This window comes from Panthera onca, chromosome F1 (assembly GCF_046562875.1).
Source record: "Panthera onca isolate mPanOnc1 chromosome F1, mPanOnc1 haplotype 2, whole genome shotgun sequence".
Classification (NCBI taxonomy): Eukaryota; Metazoa; Chordata; class Mammalia; order Carnivora; family Felidae; genus Panthera; species Panthera onca.
Window position 1 is genome coordinate 17,779,827 of NC_138355.1, and position 11,060 is coordinate 17,790,886.

The 11,060-nt window shown below is 45.9% G+C and overlaps 1 long non-coding RNA gene across 1 annotated transcript; it reads left to right on the forward strand.

Annotated features, from left to right (window-relative positions):
- Positions 1-4,231: 4,231 nt before the first annotated feature.
- LOC132686045 (uncharacterized) lies at positions 4,232-10,773 on the forward strand. Its single transcript, XR_009613412.3, has 3 exons — positions 4,232-4,411; positions 7,273-7,341; positions 9,131-10,773. It is a non-coding gene; the product is annotated as an uncharacterized LOC132686045 (long non-coding RNA).
- Positions 10,774-11,060: the final 287 nt, after the last annotated feature.

An 11,060-nucleotide genomic window follows, 5' to 3' on the forward strand; every position in this document is an offset into this window, starting at 1 on the left:
AGATGTATTGTACAGTAGGATAAACAAGTGTCTGAGTAAGTTAAAGATAACATATAATAACATTTGCCTTACAGAATCATTGGGAGAAAACATATATATCCACCAGTGTGATTGATAATCAGTAGATAGAACAATATGAGCTTCCAGCTGTTTTTTATGTTTGGATCCTTCTATATGATGGTCCTTCCCCACCCCAGAGTTCTTTGCTCACTTTCCACCATGCTCAGGGAGGCCTTCTTTTGACCTACTTACTTACAATTACAATCTAGTTTCTCCCATGCCACACTCATTACCTTTCTTAACTTTTTTTCCATTGTACGTATCACCATCTGCCATACTATATATTTTACTTACTTATTTGTTTGGTATGTGTCCCTCGACACTAGAATGGAAGTTCCATGAGGAAAGGGGTCTTTATCTGTTTTGTTCACTGCTGTATTCCCAGATCACCTAGAACTGCCTGACACAGTCAGTGCTCAATAAATATTTTTGAATGAGTTTGGATTAATGAATTGTGATTTGATAGGACTCACCAGAATCCTTAGTACAGACACCAAAATGAAATAAATAGCCAACTGCCTGGTGTTTCAGAGTTTGGGATATCAAAATATACACACCACCCTGTCTTCTACATGTATACCCTCCTTGACTGTCATCTGTCCATCAGTACCTTCCCTGCCTCCGCTCCCTTTTTGGCATGCTGGTTTTGAGAGATAACTACCCACCATAGAGTCTTCAACAACAATACTGATGAGAACTGAAACAAAATAATGATTAACATTTATTAAGCACCATGACATGCTAGCTTCAAGGCTAAGTACATTCCATTCATGATCGAATTTGAATTTCAAACAACTCTGAAGCAGTACTATTATCACCATTATTTTAAAGATGAAAAAAATTGAGGCTTAATGATGCTAAATAATTTGCCCCAAGCCACATCCCTAGTAAGTGGTAATGTAGATATTTAGTTCTCTATTGCTGTGTAACAAGCCACCCCAAACATGGTGGCTAAAAATAATTTGTTATTGTTTGTCATGATTCTGTGGGTCAAATGGGCTCAGCTAGATGGCTCTCTTGGAGTCTCTCATATGACTGTATATTGTTGCAGGTAGGTGACAGCTGACCTGGGTGTCCCAGATGGCTTTCACATGTCTGGCATCTCAGAAGGGATGCCTGAAACACTTGGGGACTGCCCAGTCTTCTCTCTGTCTATACAGCCTCTCCACACTGTTAGTTTAGGGTTGCTTCCAGCATGGTGGCCTTGGCATACTCAGACTCCTGACTGTGGTGACTGGCGTCTTATGAACTGGCCTTGGAAGTCACACAGTGTCACTTCCCTCACATTCTATTAGCTATACAGGACCAGCTCAGATTCACTGTGGAGGACATAAATAATGGAAGGCGTGTCTCATTGGGGGATTATTTTGGAGACTCACTATCATGGTGGGATTTTTAAAAATATTTATTTTTGAGAGAGACAGAGAGCGCAGGGGAAGGGCAGAGAGAGAGGGACACAGAATCTCAAGCAGGGTCCGCACTGTCAGCACAGAGCCCTATGTGAGGCTCAAACTCATGGAACTGTGAGATCATTACCTGAGCCGAAATCAAAAGTCAGACACTTAACTGACTGAACCATCCAGGTGTCCCTATCATGATATGATTTTTATCCAGATATTCTGAACCTAAGCTAGTGGTTGTGATGTGGAAGTGTTGGGATTCAGAGCCAACGGCCAAGAAAGAATTCTTGAGACATCCTTGGTGCGAAAAAAGTAGTTTTATTAAAGCACAGGGACAGGATCCAGCGGTAGAAAGAGCTGCACTGGGACTGTGAGGGGTAACTGATTACATAAAACTTTGGTTTGCGAGCATAATTAATTCCAGATATGGAATGAAATGGAATGAAATTCATTCCATTCAAAGCACTCATATATCAAAGCGAATTTCAAGAACCATTGGCTTGGTTGTGATCATGTGACATTCGGTGTCACATACTACTCACATTGCAAGACATCACTCATTTATCAAGTTAAAATGTATTAGAAATGTTTGCTTGTCTTGCAGAACAAATTCCTTGTAATCCAAGGTTTTACAGTATATACTTTCAGGTTGGGAGGGGGTCAGAGACTGCACAAGCCTCCAAGGTATTTGGAAACAAGGTTTCTAGGACCCTGAGGGGGCTAGCTATTGTTAGGAAAATGCCATTTATTACTGTTCAATAAACCCTCAGTCATAAGATCCTTCAGATGTGTATCGGTGGGCCATATGCTTAGAGGATGATTGCTAACATATATCTTGGGATGAAGAGATAAAGGAAATTTCCAAAGGAATTTCTATATTTTAGAGTAGACTCACAGGATCCTGGGATGTCAGGATAATGTTAAGCTAAAATGGCCTTTTGCCTTGCAAAGTGTCAACCTCAAGGAAGCTGAGCTCTCAGAGGAAGGTCACTCTGCCTGCTTCAAGGACTTGTTAATGGGCTGTATGTTATAGGGACATTTAATTTTTTTTTTTGCCTTTGTTTCCCACATCAGTTTGCAAACCCATTTATCTAAATGGAGGAGGCAGGTGACATATGAGGAAGGAAGCCCTGATGCAAGACAGGTGCTGGAGGAGAAGATGAGGTGAACAAGACAGCACAGGTCTTATTAAAGGACCATGTGCTGTCGGCACTAGCAACTTTGTCTTTCAAGACTTCAGGTCCCAAATTTCTGCATTTTAAGGGAAGCCAGATATATTTATAAAATATCCTTTTTTTTTTTTATTTTTGAGAGAGAAAGAAAGAGCATGCTTGTGCAAGTAGGGGAGGGGGAGAGAGAGAGAGAGAGAGAGAGAGAGAGAGAGAGAGAGAGAGATGGAGGCAGAAGATCCAAAGAGGGCTCTGCACTGCCAGCAGAGAACATGATGTGGGGCTTGAACTTATGAACAGTGAGATCGTGACCTGAGCTGAAGCCAGATGCTTAACAGAATGAGCCACCCAGGCACCCCAAAATATCCCAATTTTCAAACCACAGTACACAGTCAAGCAAAACACGCATGTGTTTTGTCTGTGTGCTGCCAGGTTGTAAACCCTGTCTGTGCTGGATCTCCAAGGTAATGGTCACACTCGCAAGCGTAACACACAAGGCCCCAGTGTTCGTGGGGGCCACTTTACCTGAACTTCCCAGCTTCGTTTCTCACTCCTCTCCAGCATGCATGCACTCAGCAACATCTATTGATTCGTACTACATGTTAAGCAAGTTCTAGATGCTGGGGATGTATAGCAGAGAACAAAACAAAGTCCTGCCCTCAGGGGACTATTCTATATTCTAGTTGGCAGAGACAGCCAATACACATATAAAAGTATAAAATGTCAGATGGCACTGAGTGTCATAGAGAAAAATAAAGCAGGGTGAGCTCCAGCATGGTTGGTTACAGGACATGCCTTTGCTTTCCTGTCATGCTCTTCTGTCTGCCTTGAATGACTCTCCCTCCCTTGTAGCCTAGTTGCTTCCTACCTCTCACTGGAGACTTAGCTTGAGCATTACAACCTTGCAATATTTTCTCTGTGCCATAAGACTGGTGACCCTCCTCCTAGCTCCCAGGGCACTTGTGCCTGCTCTTACTGTGAGGTTATAACTGTTTCTTAAGTTGGTATTTACTTTTCAGTATCTCCCACCAGACAGTGAGTAAATTGGGGGGGTTCTGTATTTCTTTCCATTTTCTATAAATCTTTGTTGATCAATGGAACATCCTCTTTGTGAAGATCTTTCCTGAGGAAGCTGCTGGGGGGGGGGGGGGGGAGGCAAATGCTCCTGACTTGTTTTCTTCTTTCCCTTTCCAGTAAGAAAAGTGCTTCCCTCTGCTGTTGAAGCACAGAACTGTGCTTTGGTGACTTGGAAAATGAAGAAGGTAAAGGATGTTGTTTATGTCCTTTGGTTTAGGGACAGGTTATTAATGAGTGTGAAATACTGTCTTAGATTATCAGTGAGTCAAGGAGCCAAAGCTAACTTCAAAGCTTACTTTACTTGGTCGTGAGAAGATGCTGATATACTTTCTATTTGCATATTCATATATGCACATTTGCGTATTCATGCACACATTCATGCACGCAAGATGAAGAATATATCCCCTGTGTGTACAGACTTAACCACGTGCACTTGCTCTAGGCAACTTAGGCAAACAGGATGCACACTCACAATTGACAAGCATCAAACACCAGAAGGCTCCTGGCACAGCCTGATCACAGACCAGCATCTCTGACTTTTCTGTTTGCAGGGCTTCCGTCTGGCTCCTGATGCCTGCGTTTTCAGGGGTGTTTCGCTTCCATTAAGATTCTGAGGACACCAGCGGCCTGGAGGCTGGCTCGGTTTTCTAGAAGACCCATGGCTGGGGCTCCCTCTACGCCCCTGCGGCCGCCCTGTGGAACAAGGTGAGGGCTGTCACTGGCGGGGGGGCGGTGGTTGGGGAGCGCACATGTTCCACTGCGCTCGGAACGCGCAAGATCTCAGCCCAGCCCGCACAGGGCCGTGTGGGCACAGCAGCCTCTGATGTGTCTCAACTCTGGAAACCCTGACTTTTCAGGCTGTGTCAGAGCCTCCCCTAAACAAAGTGACCAGGCTTGCAGCCGCGCCAGGAGACAAAAGCCCCAGGCAGCAGGCAGCTGCTGGGGAGTGTGTTCCCGGATGGAGCAGCCCTGGGGGTCGCTTGGAGGAGGAGGACAGTGGGGCTTGGGCTCAGGGACAATTCTGGGGGTGGGGTGGGGTGGAGGGGGTACTCTGAGCACACTGAGCAGCGGAGATTCAGTCACACACCTGATGACAACTTCTTGCTAATTGCTTGCTAGCTTCATTCAAATGATCTTTCCATGGAATGGGCCCAAAGGTTTTGCTTGCTTGTTTTTTTTTTTTTAATATGAAACTTATTGTCAGATTGGTTTCCATACAATACCCAGTGCTCATCCCCAAAGGTGCCCTCCTCAATACCCATCACCCACCTTCCCACCCCCCATCAACCCTCCGTTTGTTCTCAGTTTTTAAGAGTCTCTTATGCTTTGGCTCTCTCCCTCTCTAACCTCTTTTTTTTTTTTTTTCTTCTCCTCCCCCATAGACTTCTGTTAAGTTTCTCAGGATCCACATAAGAGTGAAAACATATGGTATCTGTATTTCTCTGTATGACTTATTTCACTTAGCATAACACTCTCCAGTTCCATCCACGTTGCTACAAAAGGCCATTCTTTCTCATTGCCACGTAGTATTCCATTGTGTATATAAACCACAATTTCTTTATCCATTCATCCGTTGATGGACATTTAGGCTCTTTCCATAATTTGGCTATTGTTGAAAGTGCTGCTATAAACATTGGGGTCCAAGTGCCCCTATGCATCAGCACTCCTGTATCCCTTGGGTAAATTCCTAACAGTGCTATTGCTGGGTCATAGGGTAGGTCTATTTTTAATTTTTTGAGGAAACTCCACACTGTTTTCCAGAGTGGCTGCACCAGTTTGCATTCCTGCCAAAAGTGCAAGAGGGTTCCCGTTTCTCCTCATCCTCGCCAGCATCTATAGTCTCCTGATTTGTTCACTTTAGCCACTCTGGCGTGAGGTGATATCTGAGTGTGGTTTTGATTTGTATTTCCCTGATGAGGAGTGAGGTTAAGCATCTTTTCATGTGCCTGTTGGCCATCTGGATGTCTTCTTTAGAGAAGTATCTATTCATGTTTTCTTCCCATTTCTTCACTGGATTATTTGTTTTTTGGGTGTGGAGTTTGGTGAGCTCTTTATAGATTTCGGATACTAGCCCTTTGTCCGATATGTCATTTGCAAATATCTTTTCCCATTCTGTTGTTTTTAGTTTTGTTGATTGTTTCCTTTGCTGTGCAGAAGATTTTTATCTTCGTGAGGTCCCAATAGTTCATTTTTGCTTTTAATTCCCTTGACTTCGGGGAATAAACCTAACCAAAGATGTAAAAGATCTGTATGCTGAAAACTATAGAAAGCTTATGAAGGAAATTGAAGAAGATATAAAGAAATGGAAAAATATTCCGTGCTCATGGATTGGAAGAATAAATATTGTTAAAATGTCAATACTACCCAAAGCTATCTACACATTCAATGCAATCCCAATCAAAATTGCACCAGCATTCTTCTCGAAGCTAGAACAAGCAATCCTAAAATTTGTATGGAACCACAAAAGGCCCTGAATAGCCAAAGTAATTTTGAAGAAGACCAAAGCGGGAGGCATCACAATCCTAGACATTAGCCTCTACTACAAAGCTGTAATCATCAAGACCGCATGGTCTTGGCACAAAAACAGACACATAGACCAATGGAATAGAATAGAAACCCCACAACTAGACCCACAAAAGTATGGCCAACTCATCTTTGACAAAGCAGGAAAGAACATCCAATGGAAAAAAAGACAGTCTCTTTAACAAATGGTGCTGGGAGAACTGGACAGCAACATGCAGAAGGATGAAACTAGACCTCTTTCTCACACCATTCACAAAAACAAACTCAAAATGGATAAAGGACCTGAATGTGAGACAGGAAACCATCAAAACCCTAGAGAGAAAACAGGAAAAAACCTCTCTGACCTCAGCCGCAGCAATTTCTTACTTGTTTGTTTTTAAACATACAGTTGAAATAAACAAGAAGAGCTAAATTTTTCAAGCCCCCTCTCTGTCCATTCCCCCAACCTCACTCAAATAGGACTTCTCTCCCTTTCACCCCAGGGCTAATTTGGAGGCATCTAGAGTGCTGGCCATCCTTGGTCTTGCAAATCAGTTACAGTCACGTGATCACTCCGTTGCTTCAGTGCCCTGTTCTGATTGGGCCACCTGCTCTGAGGTTTGGAGGCAGCACAGAGCTTGGCCCCAAGGGTCTCAAAGATCAAATGTAGAACCAAGGACGCCTACACTCGCACCTTCCCCTTGCCCACTCCCAGTGACTGGCAACCTGCATTGGTCACACTCTGGGAAGGGAATTTTGCCAGATCTTGTAAACGTGTTTTGAATAGATGAGGCCAGATAGGTAGAGCACACAGCATGGCATGGGCTTCAAAGAGGTGTTGTGTCTCTAGCCTGCCCATTTTGCAATGTGAGAGCTAGAAATAAGTTCCCCTCTGATGGTTTGCTGGGTAAAATCCTTGAGGACAGGGGATATGGTGTGTTCCACTGTATCTCGCAGTGGTGTGTGGTGCCTGATGGTCAGCAGAGGTTGGTAGAATGACTGATTAGCTCGTGGCTGTGTGGTGGCACATTAGTCTGTAACGTACCTACTCTTTCCAACTCTAGATGGGAAGGAAGGATCAGCAGGAAATGTACCAGGAAAGGCAACAAGAAATCAAAGCATCTACTCAAACGGTAGGATTTGCAGTAAGTCATGAAGGTCTAATACTGCACTTTTGTTAAAGGGCCGATGTCCACCCTATTTGTGCCGGGCGAACACGGGGAGGGACAGCAGTCACAGAGAAAGAAGGACTTTGGGATAGATGTCTATTATAAATGGAGGAAGCTTGGGTTTCAGCAATAGAAAAAAAGTGTGGCTGATGATGAACTCTAGTTTGGGCATCTTTGGGTGCCTCTAAATGAAAAATTATATTCTGGGGACCCGGAAAGCACTGTAGGAGTCAGAGTGGGTGAAACCTCATCAAAAGCAGTTTCATATTCTCACCCTGAATCTCACTGGAAGGTTAGGTGGGTGGAGGACTAGATGTCAGCTCAGGATGAGCTCTGCTATCTTGGTGAGCTGTGCTGTGGCACCAGGGCACCTCCTTAGGGCCTGCACCACACCCCCATTTGGGTGGTGCTGAATTTTCCTTCTTTCAGGAGCTAGCAGGATTCAGGCCAGGTGCCCAAAATATTGTCACTACCCTTTCACTGAAGCTCTCATTCTCTTTGAGCACCCACTCAGTGTCCTTGCTGTGGGTTCATTAGGTAGGTCTCTTTTGGTTCCAAGTGACAGAAATCCAGCTCAAATGGGCTTATACTGAGAGAGAGAGAGAGAGAGAGAGAGAGAGAGAGAGAGAGAAGAGAAGAGAAGGGAAGGGAAGGGAAGGGAAGGGAAGGGAAGGGAAGGGAAGGGAAGGGAATGTTATGGCTTCCATAACTTGTAAAACATAGGAGTAGGACTCCAAGATTAAGCCCCTGCTGGATTCAGATACTCAGATGATGATATCACCAAGAATCTGTCTTGGCCCATCTCTCAGCTCCAATCACTGGGGCCAGTGGGATTCATGGTTTTAATGACTGGTCAGGAGGGCATCTAGGTGGGATCAGCTGCAACTGGACCACTTGGACAGAGAGGGAGGGCAGGTGGTCCCTTGAAGAAAATTGGATTGTTGTTACCAACTATGGGGCAGTGGGGGGGGGGGGCAAGTTTAGATTTCAGTGGGCAAGTACAGTCACTCTATAAGGATTTTTGCATCCTTCCTACATGTAAGTGTTCCTATAGAAACCCTTCTTTCTGCCTAAGCCTTAAGGGCTGGGCTCCTAAATTGGGTCTCTTCATTTCCACTCCCTTCACGGTTCCATTATAAGAGCTGGGTGTTGGTGGTTTTTGTTTTGTTTTGTCTTTTGTTAGAAATTTGGATATTTTCTCGTGGAGGGAAATCATCCAGAGGGCAAATACCATTTCACTTTTTCCAGTCCAGCAAAATAATCAAGAAATCCAATCTCTACTCCTAGATGGGGACACATGTAAAGTTGCTAAAACCAATTACCTTGGGGACAAAAAAACATGATAGATTTGTCTGAATTGAACTAAAATGTCACACGGTTTGAGCCACATCGCCAGAGAGGTCAGGGTGTTCTCAGCCTGCTGTGGGACACAGCTGACCTTGACTGATATAGGGAGAATAGAGGTTTTGGCCCTGGTTCTGCCGCTAGCAACCTGAAGGAGGCTAACTAACTCACTTTTTTCCCTGGTTCTCAGTGTTCTCCTTAGGTTTGGGGCAAGGTGTTTTCTCTCTGGTATAGTCCATTCCCTTCGTAGCAGCTGATTTTTAGCTGATAGTTCAAATCCTTAATAATATGGGTTGTACCTTCCCCAAGTTTTAGGTGGCAGAATTTAGGATTAAAATAAAACTAAGAAGCTTTCTGCCTGATTCAAGAGGAGTGTCAGAGTGACAATAACATTTAACCTTCCTTTCAGGATGAGAGGTGCCGCATGGCACATGGATATCTTTAGCGTGGACTGGACTTAGTTTCTTGGGACACAATCAACTATCAGGTGTCCACTGACTTTGTGCACGAAGCTGCCTACCAATGCAAGAAGATGCCCCCTGCGTGCCTGAAGCGTCGAGAACATGAGGCAGGGAAGGAGACATCCATGCACGAGAAACCTGTGACTATAACATTTTTAATATGTAATTGCTCTGTGAGATTTTATTTTTGGAAATGCTATGCCGCCAGCCAAGAGATGCTCAGTGTGGCTCGGGAAGGTCTTTCTCCTCAGATTTCCAGCTGGACAGACAGTGAGGAGGTCATGCTGCATGGTCACACTGTGTGAAGCCCAAGGGCAGGGTCTGTGCCAAGGGCACATGGTGGATGCCGAGTGAACACATGAACACGTGGGCGAGCAGAGAGCTGAGTGCTAAGAGGTATTCCAGCTCCCATGACTGTAAACACAGGGATCTCCCACCTGGAAGGAAAACTCTACACAGGTATAGGAGGATCTGAAAAAATGGACAACACAAAAAATGTGCGTCTGTAAACCAGAGAGAGGGGCTGTGGGGCAGGAGAGATTTTGGATGGAGATGTCACGAGGCTTCGCTTCTGCCCTGGAGGCCTTGTGTGAAAGGAAGCGCTCTCTGCTGCCCTCTGACCACTTCCTCAGGACCTGCTTCACCCTGTGGAGCTGCAGCTGGAAGTGAATCAACCCAGGGAGTGCTGGGAAAACGAAGCTGCTTTAGTGACCACAGGTACCGGCTCATCGGCGTCTTTCTTCTCTGCGCCTGTCCCCACAGGTTCCCCCCTGCCCTGCGTGGTGCAGCGGTTAACCGGAGCGCATCCGGGCAAGAGGTTACACACACACACACACACACACACACACACACAATGCGCACATGGCAGGCTGCAGGTGTGGGAGGAGCACTCACCTCACAGCCATGAGGAAGGTGCAGAGCTGTGAGGTAAGGGAATTCAGAGCTGCACAGTGAAAGGCCTTTAATCCCGCAGCTGAAATCCATCCCCCGCCCCCACTTAGAGGATCAGAGTCCGAGGAGGGCCAGACCCAGGGCTGAGATCTCCCTTTCTTTACAGTCAAGTAACCGTGGTAAGGGAGCCATGCAAGTGTAAGCTCAGTGTAGGGCGGAGGGCGCTCCTGGGTTCGATTACAGCGAAGAAGCTGATTCAGCCATCTGTCAGTCGCTGCCTGGGGATGCATTCAGGTCTCAGTGTGTGTTCAAACCAGCTCTGTGGGGGGAAGGACCGAAGAGATGTGGACAGCAAGATGCAAAGGTTAACCTCTGTAGTGGTGATGGGGGCGGGTTTCTGAAGCTGGCAATCAAAGGGCAGGCAGGCCCGCCCCCACAGCAGTGAGACGTGGGGCAGGAGACAGCTGGGAGGTGCCTGGGTAGGCTCGCCGGCACCTGTCCTCCGGCTGCCTCAGGGGCTCAGGCACAGGTGCCAGGGCATGACACAGGGAGGAGAGCCTGGGGCAGGTGAGCGAGACTTAGAAGACAGGAGTGTGCAAACCAGGGCCTGAGCGGAAGAGGAGGGGACATGTGGGCAGGGATTCTGGGATAGGGGATAGGGGAACAAGTCTCCATTCCTGGATGGCACTGGGTCATGGGCGCTGGAACTGGTTTAAATCTGGAACTGGGGTGGGGAGGGGGGGGCACCTGGGTGGCTCAGTTGGTTAAACATCTGACTTTGACTTTGGCTCAGGTCATGATCTCACTGTTTCTGAGTTTGAGCCCCATATTGGGCTCTGCACTGACAGTGCGGAGCCTGCTTGGGATTCTGTCTTTCCCTCTGTCTCTCTACCCCTTCTCCCCAGCCTCTCAAAAAATAAGTAAGTAAATAAATAAACTTTAGATCCAGGCTCTGCCACTTAATAGTTGTGTGTGTAATTTTGGAAA